General features: G+C 38.1%; 1 protein-coding gene across 3 annotated transcripts in view; it reads right to left on the minus strand.

The window, feature by feature from the left end:
- The window catches only part of LOC103148418 (zeta-sarcoglycan-like), a 239,889-nt gene that overhangs the window by 97,523 nt on the left and 129,086 nt on the right, over positions 1-13,280 (minus strand). Inside the window, exon 1 of one of the 3 annotated variants that reach the window (XM_007567181.2) lies at positions 11,073-11,542. The exons of the other annotated variants lie outside the window; for them this stretch is intronic. The gene's annotated coding sequence lies outside the window, so the exon portion shown is untranslated. Of the gene's footprint in view, positions 1-11,072; positions 11,543-13,280 lie in introns of those variants that run through there. 3 annotated transcript variants of the gene reach the window in all.

Raw genomic sequence — 13,280 nt, forward strand, 5'->3', positions numbered from 1 at the left:
TGGGCGAGAGTAGCAGAATCTCTGCATAACTGGAATTTTCTAATGAAAGCGGATATGTCTGAAACAGGGAGCTCCATAGAAGGTAAAACTCTCCCTCTCCATGTGTGTGTAATAGCGGCATCATTTGGTACAGATTCCTCAAGCCTTGCCAAGTTTTAAACCTTGTTTTTGTGCCTCTGCCTGCTGTCAGCTCCACCTGTGCCATGAACAGACACACACAGGCACACATGACTCTGCAGCTGTCTTGCCTCAGCTTCAATGCTGAGGGGAAGGTAACGTGGTGACACGTTTTTAAGGCAAAGTTCAGCAAGGAGGATCATGTCAACAACAGAAAACCTGAAATCAAAAAAGTACAGCTGGGTGAATTTTTAAACGGTTCTGTTAGGGAGTTTCTGAGGAAGAGCACACCTGCGCACAAATCGCTTTCCTTCCTCCTTTATCTACCTCAGTCTGTTTTTCTTTCCCCAATATGCAGATAAGCCTGAGTAACTGGGACCCTGCAGCAAAAAATGAACCGGTCTGACCATTTGTTACAGCTATCTGCTCCTAAGTGACTGCTTCATTCCATGTGTATTTATCTTGTACAATAACACTTTAGCATTGTTCTGTGTGCGAGACTGAGCTGGCATTCACACACAAGCATCATTTCTGACTGGGGATGAAGCAAGTTAAAATTTTCATGTTTCTCATTTGTTGTAATAAATTTATTAAAATACTTGACACAGACGATACACTCAGCCTGGTGATGACAGTGTGGTGGTTTTGTGGCTGGCCAGGATCCCTTAGTTACCATTTTAACCCTCGTGCGTATGAGGACTGAGGCAAATGATACAAGTGATACGGGTGTGGGGTCGGTTGGACCTCATTTGTAAACACAAGGGTTAAACAGCCTTACAAACCTAGATCACCCCTTTGCGTCTGCATGACCTTTGATCATTTAGTTAATATTCGGATGCAATGTCCTTAATTTATTTTTAGCTTCCCTTTGAAATCAGTAAAGCATTTTTGAGTTTAATTTACACATAATCAATATCTGTTCTTTTAGCAAATAAAGTTACATACACCTTTTGTTCCTGATTATTTCCTCTACAAAGGAATTTATGGAGAAGGATAACTAATATCCATTTGTGTCTCAAAGCTAAATTAAACCATGTTTTCATCACAAAATGGTTAAATCTGAGGTACAGATTTAACAATATCCTCTACAAATGTTGATTTGTGCTAAACTGCCTTTTGAAGGAAGTGAGTAACATGGTTTAAAAATGTCTTTTTTCAGACAATGAGTTGCATCAAACTGGACTGAATCATTCATGGACCTATTGGGCCAATTTCTTTTACTGCACGTCCATTTTCTGACTGGCTTGTTGTCCAATTGTAATAAAAATGACAAAACAGAAACACAAGTGGTTAAGAGAAGTGTGCATGCCCCTGTTTAATGGTTGCTGTAAAATCAGAAATGTTCTGAGATTATGAATTTTAAGCAAATTTGTAAGAGATTAAAATAATTATAATGCCATTGAATTGTGTTAAGACACAATTGAGTGTATAATTGGTGTTTATAATAGTATTGCTATTTATAATATGTTTATAATAGTATTGCTCAGACAAGAGATCAGGCTAACCAGCTTGGTAAATGGTGAAATTGTTTTAGCCTTGAAAGCAGAAATGGAAAAATATGAAACCATTGTTCACAGAATGAAGAATCTTTAAAAACAAAAAAGAATTATCCACTTTTCCTTGGCATAGTCAAATGGACATTCCAAAATCATAATATACATTTACAAAGTGTTAATGTGTAAACAGCTGGCAAAAGTTTCCAGACCTTTTGTAATGCATTACATGCTGAAAAGTTCAAAAGATTGTTCATTTTAAATGTATAGTGTTTATGTGGTGGATTTAGACAAATAAATAAATAAAAAACCACTGTCCCCATCTGGGAAAAAAATAAAAGATCGGCAATGATCAATCGGTGCACCCTTACCCAAAACCTCACCAAGCTTTCCTGATCCTTTACTCTTTACTCCGTCTCTCAGACTGGGTCAGTCGGCAACACAAAGAAGACTGCTGAATTAAACGATAAGGTAAAATAAGATGGCAAGCTCTACAGTCATTGCGTAAATTGAAGAGCAAAAATATATACATTTATATTATAAATGTAAAATTAATGTGTATCCAGTGTTTAACCAATCCCTTAGGGTCTTTAGCATGGCTGGCCCAGGTGCTCCTCTTAGGGGGTTTGTGCAGAAGGCATCAATTCCTCCCACAAGGAGGACAGGCCTGAAAAGGACTTTTCTAATGAAGCTGGTTGGGAAGCATATCCATAAAAGTTTGGTAGGAAAAAGGTGCACAAGTAACAGGGACAAATGTAGATGGGAACTACAGAGAGTGGACTGGAGGAGGAGAGCATCAAAAGCCACACAGACCGATCCGACATGGGCAACATGCTCATTACCTGGGCTAAGGAGAAAGAACTGCACCACAAATTATTCTTTTCAGATGATAGATAAGTTAGCATTTTATCTGGACATATTTATGTGTATGTCGCTTGATCAGACAAAAACATAGTAACTGCAATTTGTTTTCCTCCCTGCAGTGAACAACTGTGTTTAATTACATATGTTTGAAGTTGACACAGAGGGAGTTTGTTGACAAATACAATTTTGCTGTCAAATAATTAAATGGGAATGTCAGAATATTTGCCTTTTTAAAACCTGGGTCTTCCCATGCAGTAATCCGATTTTCAAACTGAAAAACCAACCAGCAGCGACAGATTCACAAAAACCTCTAGAGTTTAAGAGATATTTAGAACCTTGATATGCTTTTTTACCCCATCCAGAATGACTTGAAAACACACAGTTCAAACTGTTCTTTCAAAGCCCATGAAAAAGCAATAACATTTATTAAAAAATAAAAATAAATAAAATAAAGATTTTTAAACTTTCCAGTACATTTTACCCACAGCCATCCAATGTGATGTTGGATATAAACGTTCCCTTTTCTGAAGTGTTAGACTGTTTACTGAACAACTCGCCATTAACAAGTGAGAACCCTTTGCACACATTTAGTGTTTGTGTCTTTTTCAATCTTTAACTTCAGTGTTTTGTTTTGGCAGTTCTGAAATTGCAGCTAAACATGGAGCAAAAGAAGAAATATTGAGAATGCAAATGAAGAATGGAAACTGGTAAGTTTGGAAAAAAGTAAAAAAATTACACAGAAAAGACAACTGTCGATTGTTAGTATAGACAAAAACACCACCGCAGTTTAGATTAGGCATGTAAAATATTAACATGTAAAGGCAACGCTTAGTCTGCTCCCTAGTAAGTAATTTTTTTTAATTACTTTCACAGAGAGCGAGCAAGAGCGACAGTATGAGAGGATTAATGGCTACTTTATGTTGCTAAGTTACTCTTTATCTCTCCATTGTTGCCGCCACGGGAGCACAAAATGTGCAAACGTGTACTGCACATGCAGACATATGCTCACACTGACACACACACGCAGACACACACCTGTCAGAAGAGACCATTGAGGATGGTAAGTGAGTTGGCTGCTGCCAAAATGGCTGCCTTTTGTTTACAAATCTCATTATCCTCTTCAGTTCACGGTGGGCGTGATGAGTAATTACTCCACCAGTGTACAAGTCACATGGCTGGTGTAAAATTCACACTCTAGTAGGATAGATAATAGCTCTTGGTAAATACACACCACTTGCTGATGACTAGGCCATCACTCAAAATGTGAATGTGAAAGCATATGTTCAGAATTATCACTGAATGAGAGTGCCACCAATTATGTGATGTGTTCCTGTCCTGTTTTTCAGCAAGATGTAGGTCCACTTTACATTTGGCATAGGGTTTGGCTAAAATAAATAAATAATAAAAAATAAAAAAAATAAAAAGCCATAAGAAATATAAGGCACTAGGGATTTTTGTTAGAACACAAAGTCATTTAAAAGCAAGCAATGGATACTACTCCTCTGCCATAATTTCTCTAGAGTGTGGAGATTTAAACCAGAAGCTTTGTAGAAATTACACCCACATTTGCATGAAACATTTGTCATTAAACAGAGCACATTTTTTATTTTACAACCTGTAGCATTTAACCTTGAAAGATGAATGCTTTGATCCAAGCTATAAATTTGATTAGCAAATCCAAAATCCGACATGTTCATTTATATTTACATATTTGAAGTTGAAGCTTGCATTACTACAAAATGGGTGTTAATTTTTCAGTATATATAGACAAGCTAATGTTTAGACTTTAGCTTCAATGTTGTTCTTCAGATTTGTCATAAAACCTTAAATGCATGCACATCTCGGTGCAAAATGCATTTGTTAAAAAGTAAATGCCACATCATCCAAAAACGGGGTATGCTGACGAAGCAAAGGTTAATGCCAATTTGAGAGTCTATGCATGTGTGCCAAGTTTGAATATCAAATTTCCTTTGTGCAACTATTGCAACATATCAGCATTTTCCTTTATTGAAGTTGCTTTTGATGTTTAGCATCACATCAACACTAAAACATATGACTGACTACCTTACAATTAAGTAATTCAGATATGATGTACGTCAATGGTTGATTGCAGGTATGCACACATTCTTCTTAAGCAAAACTTCCCATTTTGGGAGTTGTGGCTAACTGCCTTTAGCTAATGTTGAGCATTTAGTGTTGTGAGGCTTCTAACCTTCCCTCCATTTTAACAACTATGAAACTCCAGTTAAATTCACAAGCAGATCTATAGAAGGACTTTGGACATATACATCTACCCATAAAAATATACACACCCATAAAAATGATGCAAATGGCTGAAGGTCAAACAAATACAGGTTTATATTTCATTGATGTGGTCCATCTACTTTGATGCCGAATACAGCCTTGATTTAATAAAGTCAGTTGTGCAATTACAATAAAACAGAGGTCTTTTTGCAAAGAAAAATTCCCTAGCAAGTATGGTCAACCACTTTATGTGATATGCTTCAAATCCCAGGAGGGTCAAAGAAAGAAATTAATTTTCCTTTAAGATTTAACAAAGATGTGGAAAATTTATATAATCAGATCATTCTTAAATATAACAAAAACTTAAACTTAATCATTAAGCTAATTTTTCAGAATTTCTTAGCGCAATAGGCCTGACTTGACACTGGATTTTGACACCATTAGCCATGACATTCCAGACCAGATTTAAACCTCCCGTGGTCTTAGCGCATTGCTCAGGAGAAACATGGTATACGTTACGGTTTGACAGCAGGGAGGTTGTCCCATTAGACTGTCAGTTCCCAAACTACAGAACAACAAGCCTTGTAAAAGTGCATCTGGGATCAGTGCAACAGAGTAAATAAAAACTTGTGTCCTATTGATCCAATTTCTGAAGACCACAGGAGAGTTAAACACCTTAGATATGATCAAATGTCCAGTTTATTACTAATGTGCAATGATGCCCTTAAAATTCATCTGTTCAACACATACATCCATGATCCAACATGCTTATCCTTACAAGATTGCAAGGGCTGTTGGTGCCCATTTCCAACAGGCACTTACAACCCTAGCCCTGTTCAACACAAATGATCAAAAATTCCTAGGATCACAAAGTCTTCAAGTAACTCCAAAAGACTTGAGTTCCTTTCCTGTATGCTCTTCAAGGTGTTTTACTTATTCCATTATTGAAAACTAACATGCAATTTCGTCTCGAGTGTATTCCCATCACAATCTTTTTTAACTTCAAACTTAATGACCACATGTGATCCGATATAGTTTTTAAGCTTGACAACTGTGAGCTAATGCAAGTGACGGGCTGATGCAACAGATAAAACGTACACATCAGCCTACTAAAGTGCCGGGGGAAATATATATATTTTTTTAAAGTAGCTGCCAGAGTTGCTGATGAAAGCAAGGAGGCTGGGGAGAAAGAAGATGAGTGTGAAAGAATAGAAGGTGAAGAATATAAAGTAACAGCTACTAAAAGGGCAAGAGGCTGCATTTTCTTATTAGGAAACATCAATGCACTCCATCTAGTGCGTGTTTTTAAATATTTTTCATAAGCTGAAAGTGTGTGAATTCATTTATTTTTCTGCCTTTGTTTTTCCATGTGCATGAGCCATTTGCGTGCCTCCCATGGGTGAGTTCACAAGCTCCCCACACTGGGTTGCATTATTGTATTGATTAATTGTCATTGATAACTGATGGCTGCAATGACTTGCTCTCTTGTTCTGTGTAGCGAGTGGAGATCTACTAGAAAATGAAATATGCCTTCAGTAATTGGTTTTAAATGGAAACGCTGACTTGGGTGGTTTAGAAGTTTACTACATTAGTGTGGAGGTTATTGTGTGTGCAGGAGATTAGTGTATGGATGCTTGTGCTTGTTTTTATGGGCATGTGTGCTGTGTACATCTCATCTTAGGTGGAGTTGAGACGCTCATTAATTGCCTGAGGACTCCATTAGCCAAGCTGATTACCCGTGCATCACAGTGACACCGAACACGTTCGCATAGGCACGCACACACACACACGCACACACACACACACACACGCCAGCTGTGAGAGTTCTGTGGATAAAATAGCGTCACAGGAAGCTGTTTGTGTTCCAACTGTGGGACTAATTCAATGCACTGGAATTCAATCAGCTACCAATCCAAAAGTGTTTTTCTTGGACTGTACAACCATTGTGGAGAAGAATGATGTAAGGGAGCCTCAACATTTCAAGGTTTTAGAAACTGCCAATTATTTTCCAACTTCTTTGTTGAAGACTCTCAGTTTTCACTTTGTCACTTTTCCTTCTACTTCAGTCTGTTTACTCTCCATTCTCACACAGTAAGAACTTGCAAGTTTTTTTGTAGTTTCTCGTTTTTCCCTCCACTTAGCTGAAAACTCAATAAGTTTCCATTCACCAAAAGAATCACAAGTAGCTATGGTTAGAAAAGCAGGGAACAAACCTGGTAGAGTCTGGTTAAATGCAGGTTAGAGTCACACAAAGTGTCAAAGGAAGCCAGAGACAGAAAAATTGATTACAAAGTAAGAAAGCAGAAGGTGACTGACAATACAGTATTCAGACAGTAAAACTTAAAAAGCAGTGTGAGAGACTTAGAAAGTAATTCTGTACCATAGAGCAGTGGTCCCCAACCCCCGGGCCGCGGGCCAGTACGGGTACCAATTGGTAATGGGCTGCGCAAGAAATAATTACATATTTCCATTTAATGCATTATCTGAGTCTGGATGATTTTTTATTTTGAAAATCCTTTAACCGGATTCTCTCGGTTACATCTTGCGTGCCAACATTGAGTCCACAAGAAGCAAAATGAGTAAGAAACAGATCAGATGTCTTCGGAAAGTTTATTTGCAAAGGGGGAAAGCCCCAGAGAAGAGACAGGAGAATGGATTTATCCCGGACCGATAGGTGACTCCCACATTTCAAACCTGCTCTGCGTAAAATGCGGCGACCAGCTGCTAATGAGGCAATGAAGCCTTCAGACTGCTTTGCCACGTAAAAACCAAGCACCCTATGCATAAGCAACAATTTGGGTGTCTTTGTCTCTCATCACTCCCAGATGGGACCGTCTCGTTGCAGAGAAACAAGCTCAGGGCTCCCGTTAGTCATTATTGTGAGTTAAAATTTTCATGAAAGTAAAATGTTCGTTTTTGTGGCGCATGTGTATCTTATTTTGAAGGGCTGTGTAAACTTTACCTTAGCGACCAGAGTGTTAGGGCAATGTCGAAATGAGGAGTACAGCTCGAGTCTCAAGTCTGGTTCACACGGCATGATTCAAGAATTGTCGGCAGATTCTCCAAACCTCTGTGACCACAGAGCTGATAAGAGTACAACAGGTTCGATCGGCTCGTGTGTCCAACAACACGGCAGGAGCAACACACCACACAAGAACCGATTCCAGTCCCGAACATCCCGATTCTAGAAGAAAATCCCGTAAAACCCCCAACATACCATACGTGAATTTAGAATAAACAAACACTGATGACGATGTAGAAGCAGTAGCGATAGTTTGTGGATTCATTTTAAGCGAGCGAGGAGCAGCATCAAGCACTGACTGAATGAATGAATAGCCTTTTTTTTAATAACTACTTTAAGTCAGATTAATGATAGCAGAAAAGTTTCCAGGGTTTATCAACTGCGGTACCAGTTTCGCTCCAGTTCCTCTCATTATCATTTCTCTTGATATTCCTTGTACGAAATGCTGAAGAAACATTCATGCCATTTCCAAATATCATCTCCAATGTCCACCAGACTGGACTCTCGGTTGCACCACGTCAGCTGTTTGGGTAAAAGTTACCATGAGTCAATTCTTAGTTGTCAAATCGTTTTTCTGCTTGAGTCAATGTTAGCACGTCAGCACAAATTAAACTACAACTGGTTCCGTCTGTGGTTTACTATGGTAAAGTAGAGGATATTGCATGTTCAAACTTTGAAAAGAGGATTTTGTTAAGCTAGCCAAATGGACTGTTTGCTGTAAGCAATTTGGGGTGAAAATGTTCATGTTCCAAAAACATTCATGCTACCACATAGTCAAACTGATCAGCTCATCTGGAATAATTTCTAACCTCTCTTGTCAAAGTGTAGAAAACTGATATCTTCTAATATAGCATGGTATCTTGCCTCCGAACAACTTAATATTAAGTTGCTGTAAATTATTGACGTATGTCTGATTAGCTGCTCCAAATAGTTTGTCAAATTGTCATGGAATCATATATAATATTGCAAAATATCACTTTAAAAACACTAAATTATGACTAGTTATCTAGGCAGAGATAGCAACGTATTAGCTATATTTGTGCCTTTATAACTTTGGAATTATTTATTGGGAAGAACTATGGTCACTCCATTCAGTAAGGTAGCAGTATTACAATATTTATGGTGAATCTGTCAGTGGTAACAGTCTTGCTTACATGAAGCCGTAATTGATTACCTGCATGAATCTTCAGGGTTTGACCCAAAGCAGTCTGTCTACATAGACCGATTCCCTGGGTAGTGATTAAACAACCCATGAGAGGGAAAAAATAGAAAAGAAAAAAAACAAACAAACAAGCATTTTATTTTTAAGAAGCTTAAAGCATAAACATGAAGCAGATGGACAATCTTTGAAATCAGTGCATGTTTAGCTTTTCATCTGTCGAGGAAAATAGAAGTGGGAACGTGTGCAGATTTCTTCTATCTTTGTCCATCTGCTTCTAAAAGCAGCAAACAAATTTTTTGGATAGTCTTTAGTGTCCCTTCCCTCCCGTCCTTGCCCATACCAGATCTTCTGCAGATGAGAGGAAGAAAACGAGTAAATTAGCGAAAGCTAGAGATCATTAACTGGATGGTAATTAGCCATTAGATCCAGACTAAGAAATAACAGCCAATCAACCTGAAACTGAACGGACACCAGCTGTGAGGAAATACAGGATGTGAGCGAAAAAGCCATAGAGTAGGAGTACACTGCAGAGGAAGTTAATGAATAAATAAGTGACACACTAATACACTTTATGAGTGTGTGAATGAGTACGAGGGTGTGTGTCCATCAGGCAGCTAAAAGCTTTGGGTGCCCTGACAAATTAAGACTTTTTTTCCTCCTACAGTAACTTTAGTCTTACTCAGCCTGTCCTCATCCCAGATGGTGATGTGGATGATACATGTGTAGTTACTTTCACCCAAGATAACGCACTTAGTTCACTTAAAGAGTTTCTTCTTCATTTTTCTGGACTGCCCACCTTTTCACCTGCTAAAAGTCCTCTCCCTGACAAACAATATGAATGAACTGCTGCTTCTAAAATAACAATAAGTATATTTCACTTATCTGCCACTCTCTACCTCAGGAATTTCTCATTGTTTGTTCTAGGGTTTACACCACAACCCAAACTTGAGTAACAGAAGCTAAAAACAGTTAGCTGAACAGACAATAGACAGAAGAAAAACAACAGAGCTCCCAGCATTTTAGCACAAACACACACTTTATCCGATACCAATCTACAAGCATACATTAAAAACATCCAACCATGTACCAAGGGCTACAAGTAGACAATGGGTCAATGCAGAAGTTATAGACCTGATTGCACTGCTTAGACTGTTTTTGAAGATGCAGTAACTAATATGACATCACGCATCAGCACTTTTGAGAACATGCGTGTGCAGACCTATATTTTTTTGCCCATACGACAAACTATGGTTCACGCATCGTATGTCAAAGAAAACAGAACAGCAGCAGACCCATGGAGGTCACAGCAGCTATGAGTAGCAACAGGAATATGCTGTCAGCAAATGGCAACACTGAAATCAACACTGATGCCATGACAAAATGCAAACATCTTTGTCTTATTTTGTATTGCATAGTTGTTTAACAAGCTAATAAAATTTAAAGTTTTTTTACATTGGCGCCTTTATCAAATGTTTTCCATACTTCTCTCCCTGTCCCGTTTATTGTCTGAACACTGTGGAAAAAAAGCCATTCAAGAAAAATATACAAAATAGCCATTACAGAGAAGCATTTTGTGAAAACCTCTCTACCAGAGTAGAGTGGGGCATTAATTAAAAAAAGCAATGAAGAAACAGAAAAAGGTACAAAAAGAGGAGAGCATGGGTAAATTAATCTAATGCCTGGATACAAAGCAAAGGCAAGATTAACAAGGACAGGCAGCAAGACATCTGAAGAAAATTGGGAAGATTTAAAGGAAAAGAAAATGCAATTAAAGGTATTGCCTTAAGGATGTTTTGCAATTAGTAGTTTAAGTCAATTTTGAAGTTGCAAGACTGGTCTCCAAAACATTCAGCGCGCACACACAAACCACAGTCTCTTCAGTCACAGCCAACTTGTTTCTTTGATTATTAATCCATTCTTAAGGGTCCTGTTTTTTTAAACAAATGTGAATTTGCAGAGGCGTCATACTCATGTTGTCTTGCATGTCTTTGCATAGTTTTACTTTCCTACTACTCTCAACCTGGCTTGTAAGTTGTACGTCTTTCATATTTGAATTTTTCCGGGAGTCGAATCGCAACAATACGTAGGGATATTGAAATATGGAGGAAGGAAAGAAAAAAACAAAAATAAAATGGACACCAGACTGAACACGCAATGAGGTGGGGCCTACCTTCAGTGTCGATTTAGAGTTCAAGACGCTGACATTCCGTTAATTAGAGCCAGTCCGCACAGTCCATCAAAAGCTTATTAGTTCAATAGTGTTTTTTTTTCTTAAGACACTATTTTTTTCACCCTCTGTTCCTAAAATAAAACACACCAAATTTGATTTCCCCAGTGGTTAGCAGTAGCACGCGGATGAAGCGTACAGCCGACATTCTTCCGGAAACAAAACAATTTTTTTAAAACTTCCGCCCGACCAAAAATACGAATCTCCATCCCGACGTAGAGATTTATTTTGAAGAAGTCTACCACGTCTACTTTATTTCCTCTTGGTAAAACTCTGCAGAAGTAGCTTCAAAGGCGCTTCACTCTCATTAACGTCCGGTAACCGGCTAGCTAGTCTAGCTAGCTCCGCCTCACCCCGCAGGTGAACCATCAGCAGGTGCCAATGATTTACATAAAATAAATTTAAAAAAAAAATTAAAAAAAAAAAAACACTGGAAAGACAGTAACAAATGTGAACATGACAATAGTCAGGTTGAAGTGTGTTTTGTGGTTTTACACTAGAAAAATACACATTAACATTTAGAAAAATGCTTTATAATTACATTGAAAAGAGCAACAAGGTATTTCTGTTTTTAACGTTTTCTGTTAAAAAGGCAAAAGAAATGCTTCAGAGCAGTGTTATTTGCGAGTATGTGAAATAATTTTGTGAGAATTTGGCGTCAGTATCAATGTTTTAGACCATTTTTAATAATTCAAAGGACAGAACATGAGGAACTGGTCTCATTAGCAAGTAGTACTGTGGCCCATGGTCCTTCTCTCTTAAAAAAAAAAAAAGAAAGGCAAGCAGCTTTTAGCCTGATTTCGTTTCCATGTTTTCCCTGTGTGATTTGTTGAAAGCTAAAACTGGTTGCAAATGACTCAAAGTGCTGCAGATGATTTTCTTGGTGCTTTCAAGCAGGACCTTGAAACTATTTAAAGATAAATCCTTGAGCTTTTGCAGCACTACTGTAAAATCTCAGAATTTTAAAACGAAGGTTTTTCCATGCGCATTTGAACATATAATCTGGAAAGAGAAGAAGAAATCATAAAAAAAAGAGACTCCTTTAATTTCATACCCCTAAAAATAATTCATACGTTCCCTCCCTTTTCTATGTGTGTGCTTTTCTTTCTCTCTCTACTGGTGGTTTTTCAGGCAAAGAAAATGGGGCTGGGATAATTTCACGCTAATTTTCTACAGCTGGTGTCACAGGAACGACAATCAATAGATTGAGAACAAGGACTCCCGTCCTTTTTTTTTTCTTTTCCTGGCACCACGACCAACTGCCTTGCTGAAGAACTGGATGGACAAAATACTGAGCCAAAGGGGTTTGGATGAGGAAGTTTAACTGAGTGAATCCATACTGATGAGGCTCTGGTCCTGAGGCGATTTGTTCCAGTTTAACAAGGACAAAGCTGTTTGCCCTTCTGTTTGAAAGAGAAGCAGAGGCAAAAAGAAGCCATTTCCAATCCACAACAACCCGACTGGGGTGCGTGGACTGGATGTATGGCGCAGACTTTGAGCTGTGCTTTCATATGACATTAAGCAGCAGCAACAGCTAATGGCATCTGCACGTCATTTTCTCCACATTTAGGCAACGAGCCCCGCTTCTTGACGCCGGCTTTTTTATGCTGACGTTCCCTGCTTATCTGAATAGTAAGCGCTGCAGTCGGAATTTACTTTGATGGACAATTTGCTCACTTGCTTAGGTCCCACAAAACTGTTTCATTAAAGGAGGTAAAAAGTATACATATCTATATCGTTCAGGAATGATTTTAAGGGAAGGGAATAACATTTTTAAGAGATGTGGTGTGGATACAGCAGGAAGTAACAGTAAATATGTTGTTTTTTTTTAAGGAATAATCTTAGGTTTTCAAGAGATAATCTTTTAATGTGTCACAATGTCACTATTTTGTTTAGTCACACAGTGACAGATTATTGAAGAGGTGAATAATTGCTGTGTGGACACAGAAGGAAGTTCAGAGACGTGTTTTTGTCTTGATTTGTATTTTTTATTTTTAGAAGTTTATAGGAAAGAAGTTTATAGTGTCAGATTTGTGGACTTGTTTTTCTAACATGCTTCAAAAGCATGTGTATTCCAAACAGCGCTGTTTCACATTTGACCTCTTTTTGAAAGCTAATATATACGTCCTGACAAGACAACACGTCGATGGA

The sequence above is a fragment of the Poecilia formosa genome, unplaced genomic scaffold, assembly GCF_000485575.1.
Source record: "Poecilia formosa unplaced genomic scaffold, Poecilia_formosa-5.1.2 Scaffold205, whole genome shotgun sequence".
Lineage (NCBI taxonomy): Eukaryota > Metazoa > Chordata > Actinopteri > Cyprinodontiformes > Poeciliidae > Poecilia > Poecilia formosa.